Source organism: Triticum urartu, chromosome 7A (assembly GCF_056163025.1).
Source record: "Triticum urartu cultivar PI428250 chromosome 7A, HENAU_Tu73, whole genome shotgun sequence".
NCBI classification, from domain to species: domain Eukaryota; kingdom Viridiplantae; phylum Streptophyta; class Magnoliopsida; order Poales; family Poaceae; genus Triticum; species Triticum urartu.
Window position 1 is genome coordinate 591,751,767 of NC_141879.1, and position 24,354 is coordinate 591,776,120.

The 24,354-nt window shown below is 49.2% G+C and overlaps 1 long non-coding RNA gene across 1 annotated transcript; it reads right to left on the reverse strand.

The window, feature by feature from the left end:
- Positions 1–1,775: 1,775 nt before the first annotated feature.
- LOC147960585 (uncharacterized) lies at positions 1,776–3,476 on the reverse strand. Its single transcript, XR_015612245.1, has 2 exons — positions 3,354–3,476; positions 1,776–2,098 (listed from the first exon to the last, which is right to left on the reverse strand). It is a non-coding gene; the product is annotated as an uncharacterized LOC147960585 (long non-coding RNA).
- Between the last annotated feature and the right edge of the window lie 20,878 nt (positions 3,477–24,354).

Consider the following 24,354-nt stretch of genomic DNA (forward strand, 5'->3'; position numbering starts at 1 on the left):
AGGAAACAAGTATCACAAGAAAGAATGGATAACATGCCATGATACAACCTACACAAGGTTGATGCAAGAAATGTGTGCATGAAGTATATGAAGATACTTGTTACCGAGATAACATTGGAAGGATGTAGTAGATACTAGTTGAAGGTACAAAGGCTGAGTTGAGCTGCGGTACACAGTTGGGTTCAGGCGCATGAAATCCTGCAGAGTTACTGGGGTTGGCTGCTGGTTCATATTGGGGCGAGGAAACTGAGCCATAATATTCTCCATGAACTGACGATTCAGCTCAAACTGTTGCATCATCCCAGCCATGTACTCAGGCGGTGGTGGGGCGTTGCCACCACGACCACGACCACCTGGTCTAACCATCCTGCTAATATTTAACAGGGGTAGTTCAGCATTGAGGAATTGCAAAAAACAAGAATCATTCATGATGAAACATGCACAACTAACGTAGCACGATAGATACTACATAGTAGTCGGCATATCTTACAAAAGAGATCATGCATAGAGTTCGTTACCCAGTGTTCAGTACATAGGCTAAGACATCATAGGCGGCACACAGGCTCGCGGCGAATGCATCTAACCCTAATAAGCAAGTCTACGTCAGTCCCATGCGGTACTGCGGAGGTAGGTGTAGCCCGACAGCTGGTAGTGACGCGAAGGGAAGACCTCCACGCGAGTAGCCTCGGGTCCGCGGATACTCTAGTGCGGAACCCGATGCGCAGGTGGCAGGAGAGGGCCCAATGCAGGAGAGTGGCCTCCCACATCTGGCCAGCCGACGCCCTGGGGCATCACGGTCCGGGCAGGGTAGATCGCAGAATGCGACAGATCACCAGAGCGGACAGAGGGGTGCAAAAGCGTCAGAGCACGATACAGGTGCTGACGGGTGGTGTACAACTCGTGGCGAAGAGCTCGATTAGCTCTATCCAGCCCATCAGCATGCAGAACCAGGTTCTGATGGTAGAATGGCTCTCGGGTGAAAGTGGAGTAGGCAGCAGTGTAGTAACCCTCCGCACCAACATCGGATGCGATAGCAATGTGCCTGAAGGGGGAGGTGTCCAACTCCTGATACTCTCCACGAAGACGTGTCAGAGCAGCATAAGCAGCATCGTGGACCGCCATATCGATAGTCACTCCAACACCATGAGCAGTGTGCAGCACGGTAGTGGAGTCATACTCCCGAGAGTAGAGGTGGACGATGGCACGGTACTGCTCCTGGTTGAAGTCCTAATACTCCTCATATACGGTGTACTCAGGGTGCCAGCGATAACCCAGATAGGTCATCATCTCAACTAACACAGCAGGTGATCCTGAGGCACCAATGGCCGTCGTGTGGCGCACGACCTGCCTCGTGGGTTCCATCTGAAAACAAAGATGTTTTCACAGGAGTCAAATGACAATGTGGATAATGTTCAAGTACTACTCTAAAGAATAACTAGGGCTTATCCAACTTTGGGGTGAACGTGGTCACGGGATCCTAGTGTTAGAGTTAGTAAAATCGTTTAACCCGAGTAGAAGAGAGTTCAGAGTCCCAGGGGTAAAGGTCGAGGAGTAAAAGATCCTAGTACCACCCGATGGTGACGTGGGCCCGTAAGGCACACAGCCAAGTTGGTAAAAGTTTTTGCAATGTCTAGACTCGACTTCGGCCAAGGAGTGTGGAAGGGGGGTTCCTACAGGCAGTCAGCTCTGATACCAACTTGTGACGCCCCCGATTTGACCGTACACTAATCATACACGCAAACGTGTACGATCAAGATCAGGGACTCACAGGAAGATATCACAACACAACTCTACAAATAAAATAAGTCATACAAGCATCATATTACAAGCCAGGGGCCTCGAAGGCTCGAATACAAGAGCTCGATCATAGACGAGTCAGCGGAAGCAACAATATCTGAGTACAGACATAAGTTAAACAAGTTTGCCTTAAGAAGGCTAGCACAAACGGGGATACAGATCGAAAGAGGCGCAGGCCTCCTGCCTGGGATCCTCCTAAACTACTCCTGGTCGTCGTCAGCGGGCAGTACGTAGTAGTAGGCACCTCCGGTGTAGTAGGAGTCGTCGTCGACGGTGGCGTCTGGCTCCTGGGCTCCAACATCTGGTTGCGACAACCAGGTAGAAGGGATAGGGGAAAAATAGGGAGAAAGCAACCGTGAGTACTCATCCAAAGTACTCGCAAGCAAGGAGCTACACTACATATGCATGGGTAGATGTGTAAAGGGCCATATCGGTGGACTGAACTGCAGAAAGCCAGAATAAGAGGGGGGTAGCTAGTCCTTTCGAAGACTACGCTTCTGGCAGCCTCCGCCTTGCAGCAAGTAGAAGAGAGTAGACTGAAGACCTCCAAGTAGCATCGCATAGCATAACCCTAACCGATGATCCTCCCCTCGTCACCCTGTGAGAGAGCGACCACCGGTTGTATCTGGCACTTGGAAGGGTGTGTTTTATTAAGTATCCGGTTCTAGTTGTCATAAGGTCAAGGTACAACTCCAAATCGTCCTGTTACCGAAGATCACGGCTATTCGAATAGATTAACTTCCCTGCAGGGGTGCACCACATACCCCAACACGCTTGATCCCATTTGGCCAGACATACTTTCCTGGGTCATGCCCGGCCTCGGAAGATCAACACATCGCAGCCCCACCTAGGAACAACAGAGAGGTCAGCACGCCAGTCTAAACCTAAGCGCACAGGGGTCTGGGCCCATCGCCCTTAGCACACCTGCACGTTGCGAACGCGGCCGGAAGCAGAACTAGCCCCCTTAATACAAGAGCAGGCTTACGTTCCAATCCGGCGCGCGCCACTCAGTCGCTGACGTCACGAAGGCTTCGGCTGATACCACGACGCCGGGATACCCATAACTACTCCCGCGTAGATGGTTAGTGCGTATAGACCAAATGGCCAAACTCAGATCAAATACCCAGATCTCGTTAAGCGTGTTAATTATCCGCAAACGCCGACCAGGGCCAGGCCCACCTCTCTCCTAGGTGGTCGGAACCTGCCCTGTCGCTCCGCCTCAAAGATCCACTCGCGGGTGCTCCTACGAGCCGACCCGTCTTTAATCACCACATGTATCATGTATAAAGTAAATAGTATATACCCGTGATCACCTCCCGAGTGATCACGGCCCAATAGTATAGCACAGCAGACGGACAAGAATGTTGGGCCACAGATGGAAATACTAGCATCCTATACTAAGCAAGTAGGATTGCAGGTAAAGGTATCAACAGTAGTAGCAAGGACAGGCTATGCATCAGGATAGGAATAACGAAAACAGTAACATGCTACACTACTCTAATGCAAGAAGTATAGAGGAGAGTAGGCGATATCTGGTGATCAAGGGGGGGGCTTGCCTGGTTGCTCTGGCAAGAGAGAAGGGTCGTCAACTCCGTAGTCGTACTGGGTAGCAGCGGCGTCGGTCTCGATGTCTAGCGAGATAAGAGGGGGAAGAAACAATAAATACAATGCAAACAAATGCATGACGTTGCATGACAAGACAAGTATCGGTGCTAGGGGTGCCCTATCGCGGTATGAGGTGATACCGGTGAAGGGGGGAAACATCCGGGAAAGTATCCCCGGTGTTTCGCGTTTTCGGAGAGATGAAACGAAGGGGGAAAGTTGCGTGTTCGCTATGCTAGGGATGCGTGGAGGACGAACAGACCGCGTATCCGGATTTGTCTCGTCGTTCTGAGCAACTTCCATGTAGAAAACTTTTTCATCCGAGTTACGGATTATTTATTATGATTTCTCAAAGTTTTAAACATTTTCTGAAATTAATATTAAAAGAAAAGGAAAAAAAGACGTCAGCAGAGTGTCGGCATGACATCAGCAGGTCAACAGAGTTGACCAAAGTCAACCGTGACGTGTGGGCCCGTTCTGTCATAGTCTAACAACCAATTAACAGTTTTAATTAAATAACCAAGTTAATTAGGTAAATTAAATAGAGTTAATTAAGTTAATTTTACTAATTAGCTAATTAATTGATTAATTTTATTTATTATCAATTTCGTTCTAAACAGGGGGTGGGCCCCTGTGGTCAGTGGCACAAGGCCACGCCCTGGCTGTGACACACACACACAGGGGCCAACTATGGCCATGGTGTGGCCAGGGGAGGCACTGGCCGCGCCAATGAGGCCGGCGAGCGAGGGGCGAGACCAGAGGCGGCGCGGCAGTGGCGGTGGCGGTGGTGGTGGTGGCTGCGAGCGGCGAGCAGGGCAGCGTGCGGATCGGCGAGCAGCAGCGGCTGGGCATACAGGGGCAGGTGCAGGCGTAGGCGGGATCGCGACGGGGAGGCTAGTGGCCGCAGCTGGGGAAGGCGAGGCCAACGCGCGGATGGGGGACTGCCGGAGCGCAGCCATGGTGGCCAACGCCGCGTGCGACCACCTATGACGACGGGGACGAAGGGGACGAGGGGGAATCGGTGAGGGGCTCACAGCGGAGTGTAGGGGGCGGCAGTGGGCTCGGGGAGACGAGGTAGCGAGCGACGCGCGGCGGTGTTGAGGCCGCCGGCGGCGGGTGGCGGCGACTTGGGGCAGCAGTGTCCAGGCGGCGGGGCGCGTCTCGATCCGGCGGCTTCAGGGTCGGTAACGAGGCGAGGCGCCGGCGTCGAGGAGTGGGGCGGCGCGGTCGCCGGGGAGAGGCGGCGGGGTCGGGATGAGGCCGACGGGGCGATGGGATGGGGGCGCCGAGCGCTGGGGCGCTGGGTGTGTGGCGGCGCTGGGAGGGAGAGGGAGAGACGTGCGGGGGAGAATGGGGGTCGTGGGATAGGGTTAGGTCACGGTGGGGGGGTTATGGAGGGCTAGGTCGGCCGCCTGGTTGGATGGCCAGCCAGGCTGAGGCCCAGCGCGGGGGGGGGGGGGGGGGCTTGCGGCCTGCCGGGCCGAAGCCCAGGGTTTTTTTTCTTTGTTTGTTTGTTTAGTTTTTCTTTTTTGTATTTTCCCTTACTATTTCTTTTCTATTTTAATTCATTTAAAAGCAGTTAGGCATTTTATACAAATGTGTTTACTTCACCATAATTACCGATGCAATAATAGACATAGCCCAAACATTTTATTTTCAATATTTGAAAACTTTTATTGTCGACTTTAAATTTAAGTTAGAATTTGACGCGGTTTCGAATTATCCCGAGATTAGTAACAGTAATCGCAGATGTCACGGCATCATTAGGAAAGTTTTACTGTAGCCAAATTATCTGGGCGTTACAAATCTCCTCGACTACAAGAAATCTCGTCCCGAGATTTAGGAGGTAGAAGGAAACAACGCGGGGTATTCTTCACGCAGGCGATCCTCGCGTTCCCAAGTGGCTTCGTCTTCAGAGTGATTCGACCACTGGACTTTGAGGAATTTGATCGCCTTCTGACGTGTGCGGCGTTCAGCTTGGTCAAGAATGCGGACCGGATGCTCTTTATAAGAGAGGTCCTGTTGCAATTCGAGCACTTCATGATCCACCGCTCGGATTCGATCCTTGAAGCAACGGCGGAGTTGTGACACATGGAACACATCGTGAACCCGAGAAAGGTTCGGCGGAAGCTCCAGTTGATATGCCACCTTTCCACGCCTTTCGAGAATAGTGAAGGGACCGATATAGCGAGGAGCTAGCTTGCCCTTGATCCCGAAGCAGTGAGCACCCTTTATTGGGGTAACTCGAAGATAAGCCTTTTCTCTAGGTTGATAGACCATGTCTTGGTGATGACGGTCATACTAACTTTTCTGACGTGACTGAGCAGTCTTGAGATTCTCGCGAATAATGCGAACTTGTTATTCGGCCTGTTGGATAATATCCGGACCGAAGAGTGGACGTTCCCCAGTTTCTGACCAGTTCAGAGGGGTTCGACACTTTCGTCCATATAGCACTTCGAAGGGGGACATCTTCAGACTAGCTTGATAGCTATTATTATAAGAGAACTCGGCATATGGAAGAAATTCCTCCCATTTCTTGCCGAATGATATTACACAAGCTCGAAGCATGTCTTTGAGAACTTGGTTGACACGTTCAACCTGTCCTTGCGACTGAGGATGAAATGCAGTACTGAACGACAGATGAGTTCCCATAGCTTCTTGGAAACTCGCCCAAAACCTTGAAGTGAATAAGCTGCCACGGTCTGAACTGATAACCAGTGGGATACCGTGAAGTGAAACAATTCTGGCTATGTAGAGAGTAGCAAGCTGACTAGCAGTGATTGTCTCTTTGACCGCCAGAAAATGGGCAACTTTGGAAAGCCGGTCAATGACGACAAGAATAGCATCATTACCTTTCTGCGATTTGGGAAATCTAGTGACGAAGTCCATTTCAACATGGTCCCATTTCCATTCAGGAATGGAGATAGGTTGCAGAGTTCCAGCAGGTCTTTGATGCTCTGCTTTGATTCGGCGACAAACGTCACACTCAGCAACATAACGAGCAATGTCCTGCTTCATATTAGACCACTAGAATCTTTGACGAATATCCTGGTACATCTTTGTACTACCAGGATGGATGGGCAGAGGCGTATCATGAGCTTCTTGCATAACCCTTTTAGTCTTATCCAGGTTTTTCTTCGAACATGGTACCACTAGGCGGCCTTTGAAATACAAGGCGCCATCGTCGGTGATCGTGAAGAATGAGGGCTTTCCTCTTTTGAGGTCGCGCTTAATCTTGAGGACTTCATCGTCACATTTCTGTATCCATTTGATGGTGTCCACAAGATCTGGTTTCGCAGCCAGGGTATTGAGAGAACCCTTGGAAACAACATGGAGGTTCCGTTTGGGGAAACCTTTGGGAGGGGGAGCGAGTGATCCTGGAGGAACAATATGGAGGTTCAGCCTTCTAAACTCTTCGGCAAGCGAGGGCTGAACTTTGTGGACCTGGAGGTGGTTGCAGTAAGACTTGCGGCTCAAGGCATCAGCCATTACATTAGCCTTGCCGGGGGTATAGGATATACCCACATCAAAGTCTGCAACAGTCTCCATCCATCTCTGCTGACGGAGGTTCAGATCTGGCTGAGTAAACAGATACTTCAGACTTTGATGGTCAGTGAAGATCTCGCAACGATTACCGAGAAGGTAATGTCGCCACTGCTTCAGTGCATGAATGACAGCAGCAAGCTCGAGGTCGTGAACTGGGTAGTTTTCTTCGTGAGGGCGCAGTTGACGAGAGGCATAAGCAATCACTCTGCGCTCCTGCATTAGGACACAGCTTAATCCTTGACGGAAAGCGTCGCAGTAAATGACGAAGTCCTTCTTAGTATCAGGTGGAGCAAGTACGGGGGCAGAAGTCAACTTGTCTTTGAGCGCCTGGAAACTTTCCTGACACTTGTCTGTCCAGTCAAACTTTACACCCTTATGCAACAGATTAGTCAGAGGCCTGGCAATCTTGGAGAAGTTCTCGACGAATCGACGGCAGTAGCTGGCGAGGCCGAGAAAACTTCGGACTTGCTTCACATTCTTCGGAGGAGTCCAATCGAGAATAGCCTGAACTCGTTTAGGGTTGACGGCAATACCATCCTTGGAGATGACATGCCCAAGATAGGTTACTTTGGGGAGCCAGAATTCACACTTGGAATACTTAGCATACAGTTGATGTTCTTGAAGCTTCTCCAGCACAAGACGCAAATGTCCAGCATGTTCTTCCTCGTTCTTGGAAAATACAAGGATATCGTCCAGATAAACCACGACGAACTTGTCGAGGTAATCCATGAATATATAATTCATCAGACGAGAGAAGGTGGCAGGAGCATTCGTTAAGCCGAATGACATGACGGTGTACTCGTATGACCCATACCGAGTCACGAAGGCGGTTTTTGGGATGTCCTCCTCACGAACACGGATCTGGTGGTAACCCAACCTCAAGTCAAGTTTGGAGAACACTGATGAACCAGCCAGTTGATCATAAAGATCATTGATCCGAGGAAGAGGATATTTATTCTGAATGGTAGCTTGGTTTATAGGACGGTAGTCTTGGACTAATCGGTTTGTCCCATCCTTTTTCTTAACAAAGAGAGAAGGTGCTCCCCAAGGAGAGCAACTTGGACAAATGAAACCTTTGACAAGAGATTTGTCGATTTCCTCCTTAAGCTCAATGAGTTCATGCGGTGGCATCTTGTAGGGTCGTTTAGCTATAGGGGTAGTGCCGGGTTTCAAGTCGATGATGAATTCGACAGCTCTAGCAGGAGGAATCCCTGGAAGTTCTTCTGGGAAGACGTCTTGGAATTCACAAACGACGGGAATGTTTTCAATGCCCTCGAGTGGTGCAGCGTTCAACGCATTCAAGGCATAAAGACGTGCCTCGGCGTTCTGAACTAGATGAGCTTGGTAAGCAATTATTTCGTCAGAAGGGTGTAGCAGATGGACGACCTTAGTGGCGCAAACTATAGAAGCAGTATGCGCTTTCAACCAATCCATTCCCAGAATGAGGTCGATGCTACAGGACTTTAGTACGATGGGGGAGGCAAGGAATTCCAGTCCTTCAATTTCAACGGGAACGTTGTGACTAACCATAGAGGTTTGACACTGGCCCGCAGGGGTGTGTACCACAATCGCAGTGTTCATCTCTTCGTATTTAATGCCATGCATGAATGCAAACTCAGCTGATATGAATGAATGTGATGCTCCTGTATCAAATAAAACAGATGCTGGTACCGAATTTACTAGGAGTGTACCCATCACGGTAGCAGGCTGGTCTAGAACTTCATTGAGATCAACATGGTTGGCATGAACACGACCATAAGACTTGGCACTGTTGTTGCGAGGCTGGTTGCTTCCACGGCCAGTTGCTGGGAGGGCCAGTTGATTCTGGTTCTGATTGCAATCCCTAGCACGGTGACCTGGTTGACCACACTTGTAGCAGAGACCATTATTGGGAGTGGGAACAGGAGCTTGTGGTGGTGGAGCTGGAAGTCTTGTCTGCCTAGTTGGAGGAGCAGGCAGCCGAGGTGCAGCATAGGTCTGCCTTGGGGCAGGTGCATTCGGCTGGTACATGCTGTTGGGAATCCATATTTTGCGCTTCTGCGAAGACGGGCCTGAAGATGAGCCCGTGTCACGGCTGCGCCTGTGAGAGCCCTGGTATTCCTGCAGACCGGTTTCGACATTGATGGCCTTGTTCACCAGGGTGGCGAAATCAGCAAAGTCATGCACTAGAAGTGCGAGCTTGATGTCAGCTTGAAGGCCATCACGGAACTTCTCCTGTCTGCGTGCATCAGTTGCAATGTCTTCTTCAGCATAGCGGGACAAGTCAAGAAACTCCCGTTGGTAAGCTTCCACAGTTTTGTTGCCTTGGGTGAGGTTGCGGAACTCACGCTTCTTCCGGTCCATGACTCCCTGAGGAATGAAGCGAGCACGGAAGGCAGCTTGGAAGTCTGGCCAGGTGATGATTGTTCCAGCTGGCAGAGTACGCCTGTAGCTGTCCCACCATTGAGCTGCGGGTCCCTTCAGGAAGAAGGAAGCAAAGGTGACATAGCTGGCAGGGGCTACATCAGCAGAACCCATCTCATAGGTGATGTCACGGAGCCAGTCATCAGCATCCAGAGGCTGAGTTGAGCTGCGGTACACAGTTGGGTTCAGGCGCATGAAATCCTGCAGAGTTACTGGGGTTGGCTGCTGGTTCATATTGGGGCGAGGAAACTGAGCCATAATATTCTCCATGAACTGACGATTCCGCTCAAACTGTTGCATCATCCCAGCCATGTACTCAGGCGGTGGTGGGGCGTTGCCACCACGACCACGACCACCTGGTCTAACCATCCTGCTAATATTTAACAGGGGTAGTTCAGCATTGAGGAATTGCAAAAAACAAGAATCATTCATGATGAAACATGCACAACTAACGTAGCACGATAGATACTACATAGTAGTCAGCATATCTTACAAAAGGGATCATGCATAGAGTTCGTTACCCAGTGTTCAGTACATAGGCTAAGACATCATAGGCGGCACACAGGCTCGCGGCGAATGCATCTAACCCTAATAAGCAAGTCTACGTCAGTCCCATGCGGTACTGCGGAGGTAGGTGTAGCCCGACAGCTGGTAGTGACGCGAAGGGAAGACCTCCACGCGAGTAGCCTGGGGTCCGCGGATACTCTGGTGCGGAACCCGATGCGCAGGTGGCAGGAGAGGGCCCAATGCAGGAGAGTAGCCTCCCACATCTGGCCAGCCGACGCCCTGGGGCATCACAGTCCGGGCAGGGTAGATCGCAGAATGCGACAGATCACCAGAGCGGACAGAGGGGCGCAACAGCGTCAGAGCACGATACAAGTGCTGACGGGTGGTGTACAACTCGTGGCGAAGAGCTCGATTAGCTCTATCCAGCCCATCAGCATGCAGAACCAGGTTCTGATGGTAGAATGGCTCTCGGGTGAAAGTGGAGTAGGCAGCAGTGTAGTAACCCTCCGCACCAACATCGGATGCGATAGCAATGTGCCTGAAGGTGGAGGTGTCCAACTCCTGATACTCTCCACGAAGACGTGTCAGAGCAGCATAAGCAGCATCGTGGGCCGCCATATCGATAGTCACTCCAACACCATGAGCAGTGTGCAGCACGGTAGTGGAGTCATACTCCCGAGAGTAGAGGTGGACGATGGCACGGTACTGCTCCTGGTTGAAGTCCTAATACTCCTCATAAACGGTGTACTCAGGGTGCCAGCGATAACCCAGATAGGTCATCATCTCAACTAACACAGCAGGTGATCCTGAGGCACCAATGGCCGTCGTGTGGCGCACGACCTGCCTCGTGGGTTCCATCTGAAAACAAAGATGTTTTCACAGGAGTCAAATGACAATGTGGATATTGTTCAAGTACTACTCTAAAGAATAACTAGGGCTTATCCAACTTTGGGGTGAACGTGGTCACGGGATCCTAGTGTTAGAGTTAGTAAAATCGTTTAAACCGAGTAGAAGAGAGTTCAGAGTCCCAAGGGTAAAGGTCGAGGAGTAAAAGATCCTAGTACCACCAGATGGCGATGTGGGCCCGTAAGGCACACAGCCAATTTGGTAAAAGTTTTTGCAATGTCTAGACTCGACTTCGGCCAAGGAGTGTGGAAGGGGGGTTCCTACAGGCAGTCGGCTCTGATACCAACTTGTGACGCCCCCGATTTGACCGTACACTAATCATACACGCAAACGTGTACGATCAAGATCAGGGACTCACGGGAAGATATCACAACACAACTCTACAAATAAAAAAAGTCATACAAGCATCATATTACAAGCCAGGGGCCTCGAAGGCTCGAATACAAGAGCTCGATCATAGACGAGTCAGCGGAAGCAACAATATCTGAGTACAGACATAAGTTAAACAAGTTTGCCTTAAGAAGGCTAGCACAAACGGGGATACAAATCGAAAGAGGCGCAGGCCTCCTGCCTGGGATCCTCCTAAACTACTCCTGGTCGTCGTCAGCGGGCAGCACGTAGTAGTAGGCACCTCCGTGTAGTAGGAGTCGTCGTCGACGGTGGCGTCTGGCTCCTGGGCTCCAACATCTGGTTGCGACAACCAGGTAGAAGGGATAGGGGAAAAAGAGGGAGAAAGCAACCGTGAGTACTCATCCAAAGTACTCGCAAGCAAGGAGCTACACTACATATGCATGGGTAGATGTGTAAAGGGCCATATCGGTGGACTGAACTGCAGAAAGCCAGAATAAGAGGGGGGTAGCTAGTCCTTTCGAAGACTACGCTTCTGGCAGCCTCCGCCTTGCAGCAAGTAGAAGAGAGTAGACTGAAGACCTCCAAGTAGCATCGCATAGCATAACCCTAACCGATGATCCTCCCCTCGTCACCCTGTGAGAGAGCGACCACCGGTTGTATCTGGCACTTGGAAGGGTGTGTTTTATTAAGTATCCGGTTCTAGTTGTCATAAGGTCAAGGTACAACTCCAAATCGTCCTGTTACCGAAGATCACGGCTATTCGAATAGATTAACTTCCCTGCAGGGGTGCACCACATACCCCAACACGCTTGATCCCATTTGGCCAGACATACTTTCCTGGGTCATGCCCGGCCTCGGAAGATCAACACGTCGCAGCCCCACCTAGGAACAACAGAGAGGTCAGCACGCCGGTCTAAACCTAAGCGCACAGGGGTCTGGGCCCATCGCCCTTAGCACACCTGCACGTTGCGAACGCGGCCGGAAGCAGAACTAGCCCCCTTAATACAAGAGCAGGCTTACGTTCCAATCCGGCGCGCGCCACTCAGTCGCTGACGTCACGAAGGCTTCGGCTGATACCACGACGCCGGGATACCCATAACTACTCCCGCGTAGATGGTTAGTGCGTATAGACCAAATGGCCAAACTCAGATCAAATACCCAGATCTCGTTAAGCGTGTTAAGTATCCACGAACGCCGACCAGGGCCAGGCCCACCTCTCTCCTAGGTGGTCGGAACCTGCCCTGTCGCTCCGCCTCAAAGATCCACTCGCGGGTGCTCCTACGAGCCGACCCGTCTTTAATCACCACATGTATCATGTATAAAGTAAATAGTATATACCCGTGATCACCTCCCGAGTGATCACGGCCCGATAGTATAGCACAGCAGACGGACAAGAATGTTGGGCCACAGATGGAAATACTAGCATCCTATACTAAGCAAGTAGGATTGCAGGTAAAGGTATCAACAGTAGTAGCAAGGACAGGCTATGCATCAGGATAGGAATAACGAAAACAGTAACATGCTACACTACTCTAATGCAAGAAGTATAGAGGAGAGTAGGCGATATCTGGTGATCAAGGGGGGGGGGCTTGCCTGGTTGCTCTGGCAAGAGAGAAGGGTCGTCAACTCCGTAGTCGTACTGGGTAGCAGCGGCGTCGGTCTCGATGTCTAGCGAGAGAAGAGGGGGAAGAAACAATAAATACAATGCAAACAAATGCATGACGTTGCATGACATGACAAGTATCGGTGCTAGGGGTGCCCTATCGCGGTATGAGGTGATACCGGTGAAGGGGGGAAACATCCGGGAAAGTATCCCCGGTGTTTCGCATTTTCGGAGAGATGAAACGAAGGGGGAAAGTTGCGTGTTCGCTATGCTAGGGATGCGTGGAGGACGAACAGACCGCGTATCCGGATTCGTCTCGTCGTTCTGAGCAACTTCCATGTAGAAAACTTTTTCATCCGAGTTACGGATTATTTATTATGATTTTTCAAAGTTTTAAACATTTTCTGAAATTAATATTAAAAGAAAAGGAAAAAAGACGTCAGCAGAGTGTCAGCATGACATCAGCAGGTCAACAGAGTTGACCAAAGTCAACCCTGACGTGTGGGCCCGTTCTGTCATAGTCTAACAACCAATTAACAGTTTTAATTAAATAACCAAGTTAATTAGGTAACTTAAACAGAGTTAATTAAGTTAATTTTACTAATTAGCTAATTAATTGATTAATTTTATTTATTATCAATTTCGTTCTAAACAGGGGGTGGGCCCCTGTGGTCAGTGGCACAAGGCCACGCCCTGGCTGTGACACACACACACACACACACACACAGGGGCCAACTATGGCCATGGTGTGGCCAGGGGAGGCACTGGCCGCGCCGATGAGGCCGGCGAGCGAGGGGCGAGACCAGAGGCGGCGCGGCAGTGGCGGTGGCGGTGGTGGTGGTGGCTGCGAGCGGCGAGCAGGGCAGCATGCGGATCGGCGAGCAGCAGCGGCTGGGCATACAGGGGCAGGTGCAGGCGTAGGCGGGATCGCGACGGGGAGGCTAGTGGCCGCAGCCGGGGAAGGCGAGGCCAACGCGCGGATGGGAGACTGCCGGAGCGCAGCCATGGTGGCCAACGCCGCGTGCGACCACCTACGACGACGGGGACGAACGGGACGAGGGGGAATCGGTGAGGGGCTCACAGCGGAGCGTAGGGGCGGCAGTGGGCTCGGGGAGACGAGGTAGCGAGCGACGGGCGGCGGTGTCGAGGCCGCCGGCGGCGGGTGGCGGCGACTTGGGGCGGCGGTGTCCAGGCGGCGGGGCGCGGCTCGATCCGGCGGCTTCAGGGTCGGTAACGAGGCGAGGCGCCGGCGTCGAGGAGTGGGGCGGCGCGGTCGCCGGGGAGAGGCGGCGGGGTTGGGATGAGGCCGATGGGGCGATGGGATGGGGGCGCCAAGCGCTGGGGCGCTGGGTGTGTGGCGGCGCTGGGAGGGAGAGGGAGAGACGTGCGGGGGAGAGTGGGGGTCGTGGGATAGGGTTAGGTCACGGTCGGGGGGTTATGGAGGGCTAGGTGGGCCGGCCTGGTTGGATGGCCAGCCGGGCTGAGGCCCAGCGCGGGGGGGGGGGGGGCTTGCAGCCTGCCGGGCAGAAGCCCAGGTTTTTTTTTCTTTGTTTGTTTGTTTAGTTTTTCTTTTTTTGTATTTTCCCTTACTATTTCTTTTCTGTTTTAATTCATTTAAAAGCAGTTAGGCATTTTATAAAAATGTGTTTACTTCACCATAATTACCGATGCAATAATAGACATAGCCCAAACATTTTATTTTCAATATTTGAAAACTTTTATTATCGACTTTAAATTTAAGTTAGAATTTGAGCGGTTTCGAATTATCCCGAGATTAGTAACAGTAATCGCAGATGTCACGGCATCATTAGGAGAGTTTTACTGTAGCCAAATTATCCGGGCGTTACAACTTGAAATTGCACACCGCAACCTAACCCCACAAAGAACCCTCACGAAGACCATGGGTTAGTACACAAAGCGTAATTGACAATGCTTACCATACCATGGGATCACTTGACCCCTCTCGTTACATCTTCTATGCTTTGTGGGTTGATCAACTTGATTCACTCTTTAACTTAGTCTTGATCAACCTCTCACAAGACCAATCTTTAGGTAATTCCTTGAATAGCACCTTGGTCGACACAAACTCTCCTTGAAACCAACACATGTACTCCAAGAAAAGCCTATGGACAAAATCTTCAAATATAACTCAAGGCAACCATTAGTCCATAGAGATTGTCATCAATTACCAAAACCAAACATGGGGGCACCGCATGTTCTTTCAATCTCCCCCATTTTGGTAATTGATGACAATCACTTTCAAGAGAGTTTAATACAAGGAATTATGCATCACCATGAAATGCAACAACCAATAATGCATGCATATATGATGCAAATGCTTAGGAACAAAACCAAAGCAAGGAGAAAACTCTAAAGACTTCTCCACAAAACTCTCTGAAAACTCCACAAAACTCTCTGAAACTTCTCCCCCATTGGCATCGATTGCCAAAATGGGCGAAAAGCTTAGAAGGCCAATATAGATTGAGTTCCTCCATAAGTTGTGTATTTCTCAACAAGAGAGTGGAATGCAATACACATATCCAACGGTAAATACTTGGAGGAAGACAAACTATATTGAGGCCCAAAGATTGCAAAAGAAAGATATGCCAGAAAGACATAACAAAGAGAGACACAAGCAATCAAGCAATCAAAAGATACCAATTGAAGCAAGCTATCAAAAGATTCCAATTGAACCAACTCGACCAAAGATCCTTCAAGCCACAAGAATAGAAGATATTATAATAAGAGCAAAGAAGTGTTCTAAAGAGACTAGAGAAGCTCCCCATGATTTGTGCACACATAAGAATATTTGTGTTTGGATACAAAGTGCACAAAGTAGGATCATAGCTCCCCCAAAATCAATAGAAACTTACAACAAGTGCAAGTGAGCATATAGGAAACTAAGCCTAGTACTTGCAACAAACACATGGTTGAGCAACAAGTAAAAGAGGCAACTTAAGAATGGGCTCAACCAAAATGATGTGTGTGAGTCAAGGCAATGCACTTGAGAAGACTAATGTACGAATGAGCATTATGTTGGGGAACGTTGCAGAAAACAAAATTTTTCCTACGGTTTCACCAAGATACCTCTATGAGTTCATCTAGCAACGAGTGATCAGATTGCATCTACATACCTTTGTAGATCACACGCGGAAGCGTTCAAAGAACGGGGATGAGGAAGTCGTACTCGACGTGATCCAAATCACCGGAGATCCTAGCGCCGAACGGATGGCACCTCCGTGTTCAACACACGTAAGGTCAGCGTGACGTCTCCTCCTTCTTGATCCAGCAAGGGGGGGGGAGAGGTTGATGAAGATCCTGCAGCACGACGGCGTGGTGGTGGATGCAGCATGCACCGCAGCAGGGCTTCGCCATTCTTCTACGAGAGGGAGAGGTATAGCAGGGGAGAGGGAGGCGCCAAGAGTCAAGGGTCCGACTGCCCTGCCTCCCCCCCTTTATATAGGCTCCCCAAGGGGGGGCGCCGGCCCTAGGAGATGGGATCTCCTAGGGGGGCGGCAGCCAAGGGTGGAGTAGCCCCCAAGGCAAGTGGGGCGCCCCCCCCCACCCTAGGGTTTCCAACCCTAGGCGCAGGGGGTGGGCCAAGGGGGGCACACCAGCCCACTATGGGCTGGTTCCCCTCCCCACTTCAGCCCATGGGGCCCTCCGGGATGGGTGGTCCCACCCGGTGGACCCCCGGGACCCATCCGGTGGTCCCGGTACAATACTGGTGACCCCCGAAACTCTCCTGATGGCCGAAACTGCACTTCCTATATATAATTCTTCACCTCCGGACCATTCCGGAACTCCTCGTGACGTCCAGGATCTCATCCGGGACTCCGAACAACTTTCGGGTTACTGCATATTCATATCTCTACAACCCTAGCGTCACCGAACCTTAAGTGTGTAGACCCTACGGGTTCAGGAGACATGTAGACATGACTGAGATGGCTCTCCGGCCAATAACCAACATCAGGATCTGGATACCCATGTTGGCTCCCACATGCTCCTCAATGATCTCATCGGATGAACCACGATGTCGAGGATTCAAGCAACCCCGTATACAATTCCCTTTGTCAATCGGTATTTTACTTGCCCGAGATTCGATCGTCGGTATCCCAATACCTCATTCAATCTCGTTACCGGCAAGTCACTTTACTCGTACCGTAATGCATGATCCCATGACCAGACACCTGGTCACTTTGAGCTCATTATGATGATGCATTACCGAGTGGGCCCAGAGATACCTCTCCGTCATAAGGAGTGACAAATCCCAGTCTTGATCCGTGTCAACCCAACAGATACTTTCGGAGATACCCGTAGTATACCTTTATAGTCACCCAGTTACGTTGTGACGTTTGGTACACCCAAAGCATTCCTACGGTATCCGGGAGTTACACGATCTCATGGTCTAAGGAAAAGATACTTGACAATGGAAAAACTCTAGCAAACGAACTATACGATCTTGTGCTATGTTTAGGATTGGGTCTTGTCCATCACATCATTCTCCTAATGATGTGATCTCGTTATCAATGACATCCAATGTCCATAGTCAGGAAACCATGACTATCTGTTGATCAACGAGCTAGTCAACTAGAGGCTTACTAGGGACATGTTGGTGTCTATGTATTCACACATGTATTACGATTTCCGGATAACACAATTATAGCATGAATAAAATACAATTATCATGAACAAGGAAATATAATAATAATCCTTTTATTATTGCCTCTAGGGCATATTTCCAACAGTCTCCCACTTGCACTAGAGTCAATAATCTAGTTACATTGTGATGAATCAAACACCCATGGAATTCTGGTGTTGATCATGTTTTGCTCTAGGGAGAGGTTTAGTCAACGGATCTGCTACATTCAGGTCCGTATGTACTTTACAAATATCTATGTCTCCATCTTGAACATTTTCACGAATGGAGTTGAAGCGACGCTTGATGTGCCTGGTCTTCTTGTGAAACCTGGGCTCCTTGGCAAGTGCAATAGCTCCAGTGTTGTCACAGAAGAGTTTGATCGGCCTCGACGCATTGGGTATGACTCCTAGGTCGGTGATGAACTCCTTCACCCAAATTGCTTCATGCGCTGCCTCCGAGGCCGCCATGTACTCCGCTTCACATGTAGATCCCGCCACGACGCTCTGCTTGCAACTGCACCAGCTTACTGCCCCACCATTCAAAATATACACGTATCCGGTTTGTGACTTAGAGTCATCCAGATCTGTGTCGAAGCTAGCATCGACGTAACCCTTTACGACGAGCTCTTCGTCACCTCCATGAACGAGAAACATTTCCTTAGTCCTTTTCAGGTACTTCAGGATATTCTTGACCGCTGTCCAGTGTTCCTTGCCGGGATTACTTTGGTACCTACCTACCAAACTTATGGCAAGGTTTACATCAGGTCTGGTACATAGCATGGCATACATAATAGACCCTATGGCTAAGGCATAGGGGATGACACTCATCTCTTCTATATCTTCTGTCGTGGTCGGACATTGAGCTGAGCTCAATTTCACACCTTGCAACACAGGCAAGAACCCCTTCTTAGACTGATCCATATTGAACTTCTTCAATATCTTATCAAGGTATGTGCTTTGTGAAAGACCTATGAGGCGTCTTGATCTATCTCTATAGATCTTGATGCCTAATATATAAGCAGCTTCTCCAAGGTCCTTCATTGAAAAACTCTTATTCAAGTAGGCCTTAATGCTGTCCAAAAGCTCTATATCATTTCCCATCAAAAGTATGTCATCTACATATAATATGAGAAATGCTACAGAGCTCCCACTCACTTTCTTGTAAATGCAGGCTTCTCCATAAGTCTGCATAAACCCAAACACTTTGATCATCTCATCAAAGCGAATGTTCCAACTCCGAGATGCTTGCACCAGCCCATAAATCGAGCGTTGGGGCTTGCACACCTTGTCAGCATTCTTAGGATCGACAAAACCTTCCGGCTGCATCATATACAATTCTTCCTTAAGGAAACCATTAAGGAATGCCGTTTTGACGTCCATTTGCCATATCTCATAATCATAGAATGCGACAATTGCTAACATGATTCGGACGGACTTTAGCTTCACTACGGGTGAGAAAGTCTCATCGTAGTCAACCCCTTGAACTTGTCGATAACCCTTAGCGAGAAGCCGAGCTTTATAGATGGTCACATTTCCATCCGCGTCTATCTTCTTCTTAAAGATCCATTTATTTTCTATGGCTCGCCGCTCAACGGGCAAGTCAGTCAAAGTCCATACTTCGTTTTCATACATGGATCCTATCTCGGATTTCATGGCTTCCAGCCATTTGTCGGAATCCGGGCCCGCCATCGCTTCTTCATAGTTCGAAGGTTCACCATTGTCTAACAACATGATTTCCAAGACAGGGTTGCCATACCACTCTGGTGCGGAACGTGTCCTTGTGGACATACGAAGTTCAGTAGCAACTTGATCTGAAGTTTCATGATCATCATCATTAACTTCCTCTCTAGTCGGTGCAGGCACCTCAGGAACATTTTCTTGAGTTGCGCCATTTTCCGGTTCAAGAGGTAATCAAGTTCTACTTTCCTCCCACTTACTTCTTTTGAGAGAAACTCCTTCTCTAGAAAGGATCCATTCTTGGCAACAAAGATCTTGCCTTCGGATCTGAGGTAGAAGGTATACCCAATAGTTTCTTTAGGGTATCCTATGAAGAAGCATTTTTCTGACTTGGGTTCGAGCTTTTCAGGTTGAAGTTTCTTGACATAAGCATCGCATCCCCAAACTTTTAGAAACGACAGCTTAGGTCTCTTCCATAACCATAATTCATACGGTGTCGTCTCAACGGATTTCGACGGAGCCCTATTTAAAGTGAATGCGGCCGTCTCTAAAGCATAGCCCCAAAATGATAGCGGTAAATCGGTAAGAGACATCATAGATCGCACCATATCTAATAGAGTGCGATTACGACGTTCGGACACACCATTTCGCTGAGGTGTTCCAGGCGGCGTCAGTTGTGAAACTATTCCACATTTTCTTAAGTGTGTGCCAAATTCGTGACTCAAGTATTCTCCTCCACGATCTGATCGCAAGAACTTGATTTTCCTGTCACGTTGATTTTCAACCTCACTCTGAATTCCTTGAACTTTTCAAAGGTCTCAGACTTGTGTTTCATTAAATAGACATACCCATATCTACTCAAGTCATCAGTGAGGGTGAGAATATAACGATAGCCACCGCGAGCCTCAACACTCATTGGACCGCACACATCAGTATGTATGATTTCCAATAAGTTGGTTGCTCGCTCCATTGTTCCTGAGAATGGGGTCTTGGTCATTTTACCCATGAGGCAAGGTTCGCACGTGTCAAATGATTCGTAATCAAGAGACTCTAAAAGTCCATCTGCATGGAGCTTCTTCATGCGTTTGACACCTATGTGACCAAGGCGGCAGTGCCACAAGTATGTGGGACTATCATTATCATCCTTACATCTTTTGGTATTCACACTATGAATATGTGTAGCATTACGCTCGAGATTCATTAAGAATAAACCATTCACCATCGGAGCATGACCATAAAACATATCTCTCATATAAATAGAACAACCATTATTCTCGGATTTAAATGAGTAGCCATCTCGTATTAAACGAGATCCTGATACAATGTTCATGCTCAAACTTGGCACTAAATAACAATTATTGAGGTTCAAAACTAATCCCGTAGGTAAATGTAGAGGTAGCGTGCCGACGGTGATCACATCGACCTTGGAACCATTCCCGACGCGCATCGTCACCTCGTCCTTCGCCAGTCTCCGTTTATTCCGCAGCTCCTGCTTTGAGTTACAAATGTGAGCAACTGCACCGGTATCAAATACCCAGGAGCTACTACGAGTACTGGTAAGGTACACATCAATTACATGTATATCACATTTACCTTTCGTTTTGCCGGCCTTCTTGTCCGCTAAGTATTTGGGGCAGTTCCGCTTCCAGTGACCACTTTCCTTGCAATAAAAGCACTCAGTCTCGGGCTTGGGTCCATTCTTTGGCTTCTTCCCGGCAGCTTGCTTGCCGGGCACGGCAACTCCCTTGCCGTCCTTCTTGAAGTTCTTCTTACCCTTGCCTTTCTTAAACTTAGTGGTTTTATTCACCATCAACACTTGATGTTCCTTTTTGACTTCTACCTCTGCTGATTTCAGCATTGCAAATACTTCAGGAATGATCTTTTCCATCCCCTGCATATTGAAGTTCATCACAAAGCTCTTGTATCTCAGTGGAAGCGACTGAAGGATTCTGTCAATGACCGCGTCATCCGGGATATTAACTCCCAGCTGACTCAAGCGGTTATGTAACCCAGACATAGTGAGTATGTGCTCACTGACAGAACTGTTTTGCTCCATCTTACAGCTGAAGAACTTGTCGGAGACTTCATATCTCTCGACTCGGGCATGAGCTTGAAAAACCATTTTCAGCTCTTCGAACATCTCATATGCTTCGTGTCTCTCAAAACGCTTTTGGAGCCCCGGCTCTAAGCTGTAAAGCATGCCGCACTGAACGAGGGAGTAATCATCGGTATGTGTCTGCCAAGCGTTCATAACGTCTTGTTCTGCAGGGAGAGCAGGTGCTTCACCTAGAGGTGCTTGTAGGACATAATCTTTCTTGGCAGCTATGAGAATGATCCTCAGGTTCCGGACCCAGTCCGTATAGTTGCTGCCATCGTCTTTCAGCTTGGTTTTCTCTAGGAACGCGTTGAAGTTGAGGACAACGTTGGCCATTCGATCTAGAATACATGTTGTAAAGATTTTAGACTAAGTTCATGATAATTAAGTTCATCTAATCAAATTATTCAATAAACTCCCACTTAGATAGACATCCCTCCAGTCATCTAAGTATAACATGATCCGAGTTGACTAGGCCGTGTCCGATCATCATGTGAGACGGACTAGTCAACATCGGTGAACATCTTCATGTTGATCGTATCTTCTATACGACTCATGCTCGACCTTTCGATCTTCTGTGTTACGAGGCCATGTCTGTACATGCTAGGTTCATCAAGTCAACCTAAGTGTTTGCATGTGTAAATCTGTCTTACACCCGTTGTATGTGAACGTTGGAATCTATCACACCCGATCATCACGTGGTGCTTGGAAACAACGAACTGTCGCAACGGTGCACAGTTAGGGGGAACACTTTCTTGAAATTATTATGAGGGATCATCTTATTTACTACCGTTGTTCTAAGTAAACAAGATGCAAAAACATGATAAACATCACATGCAATCAAATAATAATAGTGACATGATATGGCCAATATCACATAGCTCCTTTGATCTCCATCTTGGGGCTCCATGATCATCTTGTCACCGGCATGACACCATGATCTCCATCATCATGATCTCCATCATCGTGTCTCCCTGAAGTTGCTCGCCAACTATTACTTCTACTACTATGGCTAACACGTTTAGCAATAAAGTAAAGTAATTTACATGGCGTTTCTCAATGACACGCAGGTCATACAACAAATAAAGACAACTCCTATGGCTCCTGCCGGTTGTCATACTCATCGACATGCAAGTCGTGATTCCTATTACAATAGCATGAACATCTCATACATCACATATATATCATTCATCATTCATCACAACTTTGGCCATATCACATCACAAAACACTTGCTGCAAAAACAAGTTAGACGTCCTCTAATTGTTGTTGCAAGTTTTACGTGGCTGCAATAGGGTTCTAGCAAGAACGTTTTCTTACCTACGTGAAAGCCACAACATGATTTGTCAACTTCTATTTACCCTTCATAAGGACCATTTTCATCGAATCCGCTCCAACTAAAGTGGGAGAGACAGACACCCGCCAGCCACCTTATGCAACTAGTGCATGTCAGTCGGTGGAACCGGTCTCACGTAAGCGTACGTGTAAGGTTGGTCCGGGCTGCTTCATCCCACAATACTGCTGAAGCAAAATAAGACTAGTAGCGGCAAGAAAGTTGACAACATCTACGCCCACAACAAATTGTGTTCTACTCGTGCAAAGAGAACTACGCATAGACCTGGCTCATGATGCCACTGTTGGGGAACGTTGCAGAAAACAAAAATTTTCCTATGGTTTCACCAAGATCCATCTATGAGTTCATCTAGCAACGAGTGATCGGATTGCATCTACATACCTTTGTAGATCACGCGCAGAAGCTTTCAAAGAACGGGGATGAGGAAGTCGTACTCGACGTGATCCAAATCACCGGAGATCCTAGCGCCGAACGGACGGCACCTCCGTGTTCAACACACGTACGGTCAGCGTGACGTCTCCTCCTTCTTGATCCAGCAAGGGGGGAGGAGAGGTTGATGAAGATCCAGCAGCATGACGGCGTGGTGGTGGATGCAGCATGCACCGCAGCAGGGGTTCGCCGTTCTTCTACGAGAGGGAGAGGTGTAGCAGGGGAGAGGGAGGCGCCAAGAGTCAAGGGTCCGGCTGCCCCTCCCTCCCCCCCTTTATATAGGCTCCCCAAGGGGGGGCGCCGGCCCTAGGAGATGGGATCTCCTAGGGGGGGGCGGCCAAGGGTGGACTGGCCCCCAAGGCAAGTGGGGCGCCCCCCCACCCTAGGGTTTCCAACCCTAGGCGCAGGGGGTGGGCCAAGGGGGGCGCACCAGCCCACTATGGGCTGGTTCCCCTCCCCACTTAAGCCCATGGGGCCCTCCGGGATGGGTGGTCCCACCATGTGGACCCCCGGGACCCATCTGGTGGTCCCGGTACAATACCGGTGACCCCCGAAACTCTCCCGATGGCCGAAACTGCACTTCCTATATATAATTCTTCACCTCCGGACCATTCCAGAACTCCTCGTGACGTCGGGATCTCATCCGGGACTCCGAACAACTTTCGGGTTACTGCATATTCATATCTCTACAACCCTAGCGTCACCGAACCTTAAGTGTGTAGACCCTACGGGTTCGGGAGACATGTAGACATGACCGAGATGGCTCTCCGGCCAATAACCAACAGCGGGATCTGGATACCCATGTTGGCTCCCACATGCTCCTCAATGATCTCATCGGATGAACCACGATGTCGAGGATTCAAGCAACCCCGTATAAAATTCCCTTTGTCAATCGGTATTTTACTTGCCCGAGATCCGATCGTCGGTATCCCAATACCTCGTTCAATCTCGTTACCGGCAAGTCACTTTACTCGTACCGTAATGCATGATCCCATGACCAGACACTTGGTCACTTTGAGCTCATTATGATGATGCATTACCGAGTGGGCCCAGAGATACCTCTCCGTCATACGGAGTGACAAATCCCAGTCTTGATCCGTGTCAACCCAACAGATACTTTCGGAGATACCCGTAGTATACCTTTGTAGTCACCCAGTTACGTTGTGACGTTTGGTACACCCAAAGCATTCCTATGGTATCCGGGAGTTACACGATCTCATGGTCTAAGGAAAATATACTTGACAATGGAAAAACTCTAGCAAACGAACTATACGATCTTGTGCTATGTTTAGGATTGGGTCTTGTCCATCACATCATTCTCCTAATGATGTGATCTTGTTATCAATGACATACAATGTCCATAGTCAGGAAACCATGACTATCTGTTGATCAACAAGCTAGTCAACTAGAGGCTTACTAGGGACATGTTGGTGTCTATGTATTC